The 8,620-nt window shown below is 35.5% G+C and overlaps 1 long non-coding RNA gene across 1 annotated transcript; it reads right to left on the reverse strand.

Moving 5' to 3' along the window:
• Window positions 1-4,886: 4,886 nt before the first annotated feature.
• Window positions 4,887-7,989, reverse strand: LOC137220737 (uncharacterized). The gene is made up of 3 exons (XR_010941769.1): window positions 7,607-7,989; window positions 6,365-6,424; window positions 4,887-5,039 (listed from the first exon to the last, which is right to left on the reverse strand). It is a non-coding gene; the product is annotated as an uncharacterized lncRNA (long non-coding RNA).
• Window positions 7,990-8,620: the final 631 nt, after the last annotated feature.

Consider the following 8,620-nt stretch of genomic DNA (forward strand, 5'->3'; position numbering starts at 1 on the left):
TCTATAAATTTATTCATGAAACAACAACACAGCTTTACTAATTTAACTTTAGGATATCAATATTTAGTAGGGCAATACCAGTGGCACATTTACGCATTGCATGGGAAAACATTAAGTCATTGTATAAACCATCGTACAAACAGCTGACATACAGATATTCTATTGATTTTGGTACCTTGCTCTTATATTCAGGAACTCTGCTTAACTGTCATATTAGTTCTAATTGTTTGGTTGTGGATATTATTGGATTTCTGTACAAATAATCTTCGAATAATAAATATTTGATTCTTCCTAATTCATACAACTGTTATTTCTTTCTTATTTTATTTCACTGGTTAGAAACTCCAGAGCAATGATGATTACTGGTGGAGATAATAGGTATTATTTGCTCATTCCTAATACTAATGGGAATGTTATAATGCTCAAACATTAATCCTGGGATAAACCATCCTCAACAATAATGTACTTTTTAAAATACTTGTCTGATTCAATTTTTCAACACTTTAAGATATTTGCTTGTGTAGTCATAACGGAGGTTAAGCTATCATTTTTCTTTCTCTTACTTGCTTTTCTAGTTCTGGTACCTAAAATACATTAACCCCATAAAAGCAGCTGTAGAATTTCCCTCTTTTTCTACTTTTTAAAAATTTTTCTGCACAAAAAAGGAATTTTTCTGTCCTCTGAAGTATTGGTAAAGCCTGCCTGTAAGATTTTCTGGACTTGGTGCCTTTATTTGCTATAGATTATTGTCTGCTAACTCACTTTCTCTGGTGGTTGTTTCATCAGATACAAGTTTATTCCTTTTGAGTTAATTTAGGTAATCTAAATTTTTATAGAAAATTTTCCATTTGAGTTAGTCTTAAAATTTTCTTTTATAAAATTTAACATATAATTTTCTTATGATCTTGGTATTTTAATTTGTACTATACCTGTAATTATTTTATTTCTATTCTTAATATTATTTATTAATGTCCTCTCTTTGCATTATTGGTCATTCTTTCTGATAGTCTTTTATTTTTATTACTCTTTGGGAAGATCCAGCTTTTAGTTTATTGATCAATGTACTTAGTCAAGGACCCAGTCATCTTTCTTCTTGTGGCATACAATCTTCATCATGTGGTCTCCACGGTCACCCCAAAATGGGAACAGAAAATGGAGGATGGGGCACATAATTATTTCTGTGTACCAGGACTAGAAGTGGCATAGGTCATTTCTGTCCACATCACCCCAACCCAAGTGTAAGACATCTGAGAAATGTATTTGAACTGCTGGTCTGGAAGAAAAGGAGAAAAGGAACGTTATGTGACCATTTCACTCTTAGTTCTACATGAAGAATATACTCATCTTCTCTCCAGGGAAGACAACCCAAAGTGCCTTCCAGTCAGTGCATTCTAAGTCCAAAATATCTGAGGAATGTGCAGTCTTCTCCAATACGTGACTATTTGGCTTCTCCTAAAATGGAATCCTATGAATGAAAGACAAGCTTATCTTCACCACCACTCCCAAACACACAAACACACATCTAACATAAAATAATGGATCACAAACAGGATAACTGTGATAAAAACTCTGATCAGTATGGGGGAAAATGGAAGACATGTAGCAATACATAATGCATATCTGTCTTCAACAACAAATCTCAAATATCACTGCAGAATGGAAGAGTCTGAAAGGTCACACATCAAAAGAGTTAATATATCAGACCTAGAAGTGGCAAATGTAATTGGATATATTCCATTGGCTAAAATTCAGCTACACTGTTCTAATAAAATTATAAGAAGCCTATGGAAGGATTTTAGCTGCGCACCAAAAAAGAAGAGAAGAAAATGAATATTGATAAGCTCCAGCAGTCCTTGTCTTCACAGTGAATTGATCCTTTTATCATTAAGTAGTCAGCTTCTTTAACCCTAATAGTGATATAGCTACAAAGTGTTTCTTCTAATATCAATATTACTCTGCCAGATTTATTTTGGTTTCTTTGTGTAACCTTTTTCACCCCATTATTATCACCTCATTACTTTCAATTTGCTGAGATTATTATATTTTAGGTGTGTTTCTTGGGGAAAAAAAAGTATAGCTTAAACTTAGGTTTTCAAAAATCTAGTCTGAGAATCTCTGTATTTTTCAGGTGAAGATAATCCATTTTCAGTTTTACAAGTTTGGTGCTAGGAAACAAATATCTTCAAAGGATAAAACTGTCTTTTAAGATTTATTGCAAAATAAAGACAGTTATCAGGAAAAAAACCTAGTTTACCACTTGCAGACCCTCCTTAAAAGAAATGCTAAGGTATATGGGATGTAAGAAGCAATCTCTGTGTTTTAAAAAAACGTGGTAAACATGTTGATAAATCTTATTAAGCACTGTAAAAAATGACTAATCTTAAAGTGCTTAAAAACAAGGAGGACTTAAAATACAGTATAACTAAATATAGGAGTGGGATATCAAGCTTAAAATATTTCAAAGTAGTTGACTTTGGAGGGAACAGAAGAAAAATATTTGTGGAAACTGTGGGCTACAGGAATAGGTTTGGCAACTACTAATAAAGAGAGAAGAAAGTCACAGGAGTATTTTTGGATGAAGCACTTTCTCTAGCAGGACATGAATCAAAGTAATTCTAGGTAATATAGTAAGGTAGGCTAACAGCTCTGAAGAAAGAACTCAAAGTGTACAATGGCTCAAACACAATAAAACTTTATTTTTCTCACAGTAAAACCGACCAAGACAGCTGCAGGTTCCTGGGTGGAGATGAAAGGGATTCTACTCCATGCAATCATTCAGGGACCCAGGCAGAAGAAGGCTTTTCCATATCTTCCACGTTGAGCATCAACATCTATCCAGTGAGGAGGAAAGGAGCATGTTGTGCCTTTCTCAATGCATCATAGCAGGAGGCAATGATGCTGTCGTGTCTCAAAGTAACATCATCAGTATGAGACGTGTCAGCATCATGAGCCTCCTGCTATGAGGCAATGAGAAGGGCACATCACTTCTGTGGTGAGCTTGCCAAAAATGCCTAATCTGAATGTAATCCTAAGGAGACGTCAGATAAACCCAAACTGAGTCACATTCTTCAAAATATGTGACTTGTACTCTTCAAAAGTGTCAAGGTCATCAAAGACAAGGATCTCTCAGATTGGAGGAGACCAAGGAGACATGACAACTAAATGTAATGTGTGATCAATTAATGACATTTTAATAAGATCTACAGATTAATTAATAGTTATTAATTTCCTGCTCTATAATCATCCTGTGATATTAACATTTGAACTATCTAGGTGAAGTAAATACAGAAATTCTTTGTAATATTTAATAATTTCTTATAATCCTGAAAATTTTTCAAAATGAAAAAAAAACTTTTAATGAATAAGCAAATTAAGTCCCATCATGCTTCCACACAGATGGACAGCTGTTGTCTGACATAAAAAGTTTTGTGAAGACCACTCAGGTGCCACTACTCTTTGTTTTTCATCCTATATCTAGAGTATCATTAGATTAGCTGTACCCGTGTGGTATTTTTTAATAACTAGGGTGACCCCTACCCTTTCTGGAGTGTAGCTAACACACACGTCTACCTGAGGATATAAGTGTTTAATCCCTAACAGTCCTGCAATAGCAGGCATCCAGATCACGAATCTAACGTGTTTGGAAGTTCCCACACTCTCTCAGTTATGCCTCCGGTATTCCTCTCAGACTCTTTAGTGTCTGGAGAGACAGGGAAGTCCAGTCTGCCTCCAAGCATTAGCTATAGAAGAGTGCAGTATAGAAGCTGGGTGACGTCTTGGGTTTTTCTAATGCCTCAGATTCTAAGGTCGTATTGTCTCCAGCAATCTTGACTGGTCCTAATCCAGGATTATATTCAGTTAACAGAATTTTTACCTGAACTAATCAGGGTCCTTTGAGTTAAAGGACATGGAACAGTTGAGATTAGGGATAGAGTGGACCAGTGCTGTTGAGCCCAAGATGAAATGGGAACACATCGTTTTCTGTATAAGTGATACAAGCTCAGAGAGGAGGCAATAGTGAAGACTCTCAGGTGGAAAGGATGGGCCACAAGAAAAGAGTTGGCGACTTTTCTCATTTATTAAAAAAGAAAATCAGAAGTGTATTCTCTGATGGGGCACTTTGTCTAGGGTACTGAATTTAGTTAAGGTAAACTAAACTGACTAAGACCTGTAATAATTTGACCCCAAATTTATAATGGTTCAAACATAATGGAAATTTATTTCTCTCATACATAAACAGACCAAGGCGGCTGAAGATTTTTAGGTTGCATTGTGGTTTATTTGCCCCACCACAGTCATTCAGCACTTCAAACTGTAGCAGACTTTGCCTACTTCCACTTATGCCTTCCAAGATCATCCTTTAGCAAGTGAAAGAGGAAAGGAGAATGTAGGATCACATGGACCTGGTCTAAAAATGACACACCACACTTTCTTAGATTCCACTGGCTAGAATTCAGTCGTATGGACATACCTAAATGCAAGGAATGCTGGGTAGTGCTTAGTGGTTTGTCCTAGAATAAAAGGAAAAGGTCATAGTGAGCAGAGGTTGTGCCTGTGCCAAAGACTCCCATACACGCATCAGCTTTGTAAACAACTAAATTTTTACCATTTCTTTCTAGGCGCTATATATATATATATATCAGAGTCTTTGTTCTCTAGAAGACTACAGGGATTATAGATGTTGGGATACTGGAAGCATTCTGTTTACTCCTACTCTTCCTAAGGTATAGCTTTTTTTTATGACAGATGGGGAGGAGGTCAAAGTACAAAATATGTGTAGTCCTTAAGAGAGTTGTCCTCTCTTAGAAGAACAGACCATGAGAGGGTATTGGTGTTTGCATTGGATTGCAAGCCCCCCAAAGTTGGTTCCTCTTCACTACCTTTTTCAAATTCATCCTTCCTATCCTTCTGTAATGAACTTGGATGTTGTGTGAAGTATTTTAAGCATCATGAAATCAATGTGAAGGATTCATTCCTTGCAAGATCCATCAGATTCCCTTTGTTTTGTAGCTGCTCCTTTTGATTTCTTTCAGTTGACACTAAGAGAGACAAAGCAAAGAAATTCATGCAAAGAAATTTCTATGAAAATGCAAACCCTTCACCACTTTTGGAAAGAAGATGAATACAATTTTTTAATAATGCTAACCTCCAAGCATTATCCTTATAAACGAAATACAGCGTGCTATAGTAAGAATACAGGCAAATTATGGGCTGTCTATATATTAAGATACTAAATGGAAACAAATTCATTTTTGCAACTATAGCCACTCTGTCTTGACTGTTCCATTCTTCAATCCAAAAGTGTATGGGATTCCAAAAGTGTATTGGATTCAGAATTAGAAGAATCAGTTCTAGTTCCTGTTCTGCCACTTAGTAACTTGAATTTTGGCAACCTAATTTCTCTTTATAATGTATTCATCTGTAAAATGGGGATAACAAGAACTGCTTTGCCTCACCAGGATGTTATGAAGTAGAAATGAAATACAATATACGACAATTTTATAAATCACTATACAGATTACATTTTTACATGATCACTAATGGTCTTAGGATCAGAGTGACAAGGATCTGATCCAGGGTGTTTTCTTATTTCTGACATTACCTCATGCTCTTGGCCATGGTTGTTGACCTTCAGGGCATTGTGCCAGAGATACCTTTTTGTGTTTTTATTCCGTTCCTGGTTTCCTGCTAGGATGTGTTTTTTTACTTCTGTTTTTTAAGCAAAATTTCATTCTTTAGCAAATGCACTTCAGTTGATTGTAGTTTTTATTTTTATACTACCAGAGCTCTGTCATTTGTAAATCTATTTTATTAAATTTAAAAATCAACTCATTTCAAAATGATTAAATAATTTTAAAAGACTAATAGAAATACTCCAAAGGTTTTGCAAAAAAAAAGGAAATCCATTGCTGCATCTTAATTACAAAATATTTTTGACAAAATTTGGTTAATATGAAAAGAAAACATTATAATGAAGGAAATGACTAAATTTCATGTGATCAATGGTAATACATAAAAATATGTACATATATCTAATTATTTATTATAAGGAAAAAAATATATGAAAAAGCAGTAAGTTTTCCATGCCCACAAATGTTCCTTTATTTTCAGATCACTGCTGCAAAGTTACTGGTTTACTCAGACTTTCCCTAGGAAACAGTCACCATCTGCCTGATTAGTCTGTTTCCTTGGTATCCTGCCCATTCTAGCTATTTAAGTTTCTGCTCTATTTCGAGAAATGTACTCATTAGGATGGTCACATCTGTTATCATTTGAAAAGAAGTACACATATTCAAAAAACATATAATAGAGTCTTGATATTTTATTAACTATAAACAGGAAAATCTCCTTTCAACTATCTTACCCTTAAGTGCTAACAAAGGAGGACATGATCTCTAAGGTCCCTCTCTCAAATTCCATGAATCTGAAATAAAAAAGGAGTGCTCAAATAGTAAAATGACAACTTATACATTTTCATTACGTACATATTTATAAGTACATTAAAAAATATCATCTATTAAAGTTATTTGACTGAATACTAGCAGAGAATAACATGTAAAACATCTATATTGGCCTATTCTGATGACAATTTATATCTGCTTATCTCCTAAAGCTTCTGAAATGGTAACATACTAGTATCTTACATATATATATATATATATCCTAAACTTTCTAGAAATGTATGCTTCACATGCTTCATGTGATATGATATTTTTATATTGTTTTCCTCTAATGTGTCCCATGTAATTGGTCACATAGTAAATATCTGACTCTTAGTTAGAATTCTTAGATGACCTTCCAAGATTCCCAGCCCCTGATGTACACATATCTTCTTCCACTTATTCAGTCAAAAACCATGTGTTGGTTTGAAGGGATTTTACAGATGTAATTAATGTCCCAAATCAATTGACTTTAAGATAGGGAAACCACCCTGGTGGGCTGGACCTGATCATATGAGTCTTTAATAACAGAGTTTTCTCTGCTGATCACAGAAGAGGAAGTCAGAGAGACACATTTTGACTGGTCTACAAGATGGCAAAAGCCAGCTGTGCATAAGGCCATGTAGCAGGGAATGGTGGGCAGCTTCTAGGAGCTAAGAGCAGCCCACAGCTGAAGGCCAGCAAGAAAGCAGGGTCCTCAGTCCTGCCACCACAAGGGGTTGAATTCTGTCAACAACCTGAATGAGCTTGGATGGGAACCTGAGCCCCAGATATGAAGTGCAGGCTCAGGCAACACCTTGACTTCAGCTCAGTGAGACCCTAAGCAGAGAATCCTGTCATGTCGTGCCTGGACTTCTGACCTACAGAGCTTACAAGTTCCCTTTGATCTGGCCACTCTTATGACCTCCTTTTTTTTTTTAATCAAGAAAGAAGATCTACCACCCTTGGCAGATATATTTTGAGCAACTTTATATGTAGTAATTGGGAAGAAAAGTCAAAGAACATGTTATGAAAGTGACAGCATGGTACAATGAAAAACATTAATAAAACATCAAGGCAGAAAGAAGAGTTGCTAAACAACATTCTGATAGGGGTATGTTTCCCCTTGTCTTGGCCACTGATTACGAGAAGATTTTCTTAATTGAATTATTTAAATATAACAATACCTGGTTGAGTTCTTTAACTGTGATGTTTTTTGTTTTTTGTTTTTTTGGCTGTGTTGGGTCTTCGTTGCTGTGCACAGGCTTTCTCTAGTTGTGGTGAGCGGGGGCTACTCTTCGTTGTGGTGTACAGGCTTCTCATTGCAGTGGCTTCTCTTGTTGCAGAGCATGGGCTCTAGGCTGCACAGGCTTCAGTAGTTGTGGCACACGGGCTCAGTAGTTGTGGCTCGCAGGCTCTAGAGCACAGGCTCAGTAGTTGTGGTGCGTGGGCTTAGTTGCTCCTTGGCATGTGGGATTTTCCTGGACCAGGGATGGAACCTGTGTCCCCCTGCATTGGCAGGTGGATTCCTAACCACTGCACCATCAGGGAAGTCCTACCTGTGATTGTTTTAAAGGAAAAAAAGATTTGTTAAGGATTTCTATTCTATACAGAATAATACTTATATTCCATTAAACAGTTAATATAAGTGTATATATATATATATATACTTTATTTAACAGTATATATATATATGAATAAAGCATATTGACTATAAAGGCTAGTCAATGGGGTCCTCATCAATAAAATACTGAAAGCTATCATTAAGGACAGGTAAAAAATAAATTTTGTTCTGGTCTCTAAATTTCTCTTTTTGTACCATTGGTCTTCCATTGTTTCACTTTCAGTTAACTTCCTATCTTGATCCTATCTTTCATTATACAGAAATACAAACTGCTCTGGTTTTATTAGAATAAGTTCAATAGTTGAAGAAAGAGTGTTTGGGGTGTAACCGGAGCTGTTATTCAGTTATTTATGCTCTATTTAACAATATCTGTTCTGATCGGTTGCCATCCATGCATTACTAGTAGTTAAATATATTGACTGCAGTTACTTGGATATTAGTACCTTCAAATAAGCCTGGCCTAAAAAGGTAAGTTATGAAAATAATATGACATACATGAGAGTACTTTGAAAAAAGTTAAAAATATCATGTAAAACAAGATATTACTATTATTGCATTTAAATGTATTATGTTGTCC

This window comes from Pseudorca crassidens, chromosome 3 (genome assembly GCF_039906515.1).
Source record: "Pseudorca crassidens isolate mPseCra1 chromosome 3, mPseCra1.hap1, whole genome shotgun sequence".
In the NCBI taxonomy this organism is placed as follows: domain Eukaryota; kingdom Metazoa; phylum Chordata; class Mammalia; order Artiodactyla; family Delphinidae; genus Pseudorca; species Pseudorca crassidens.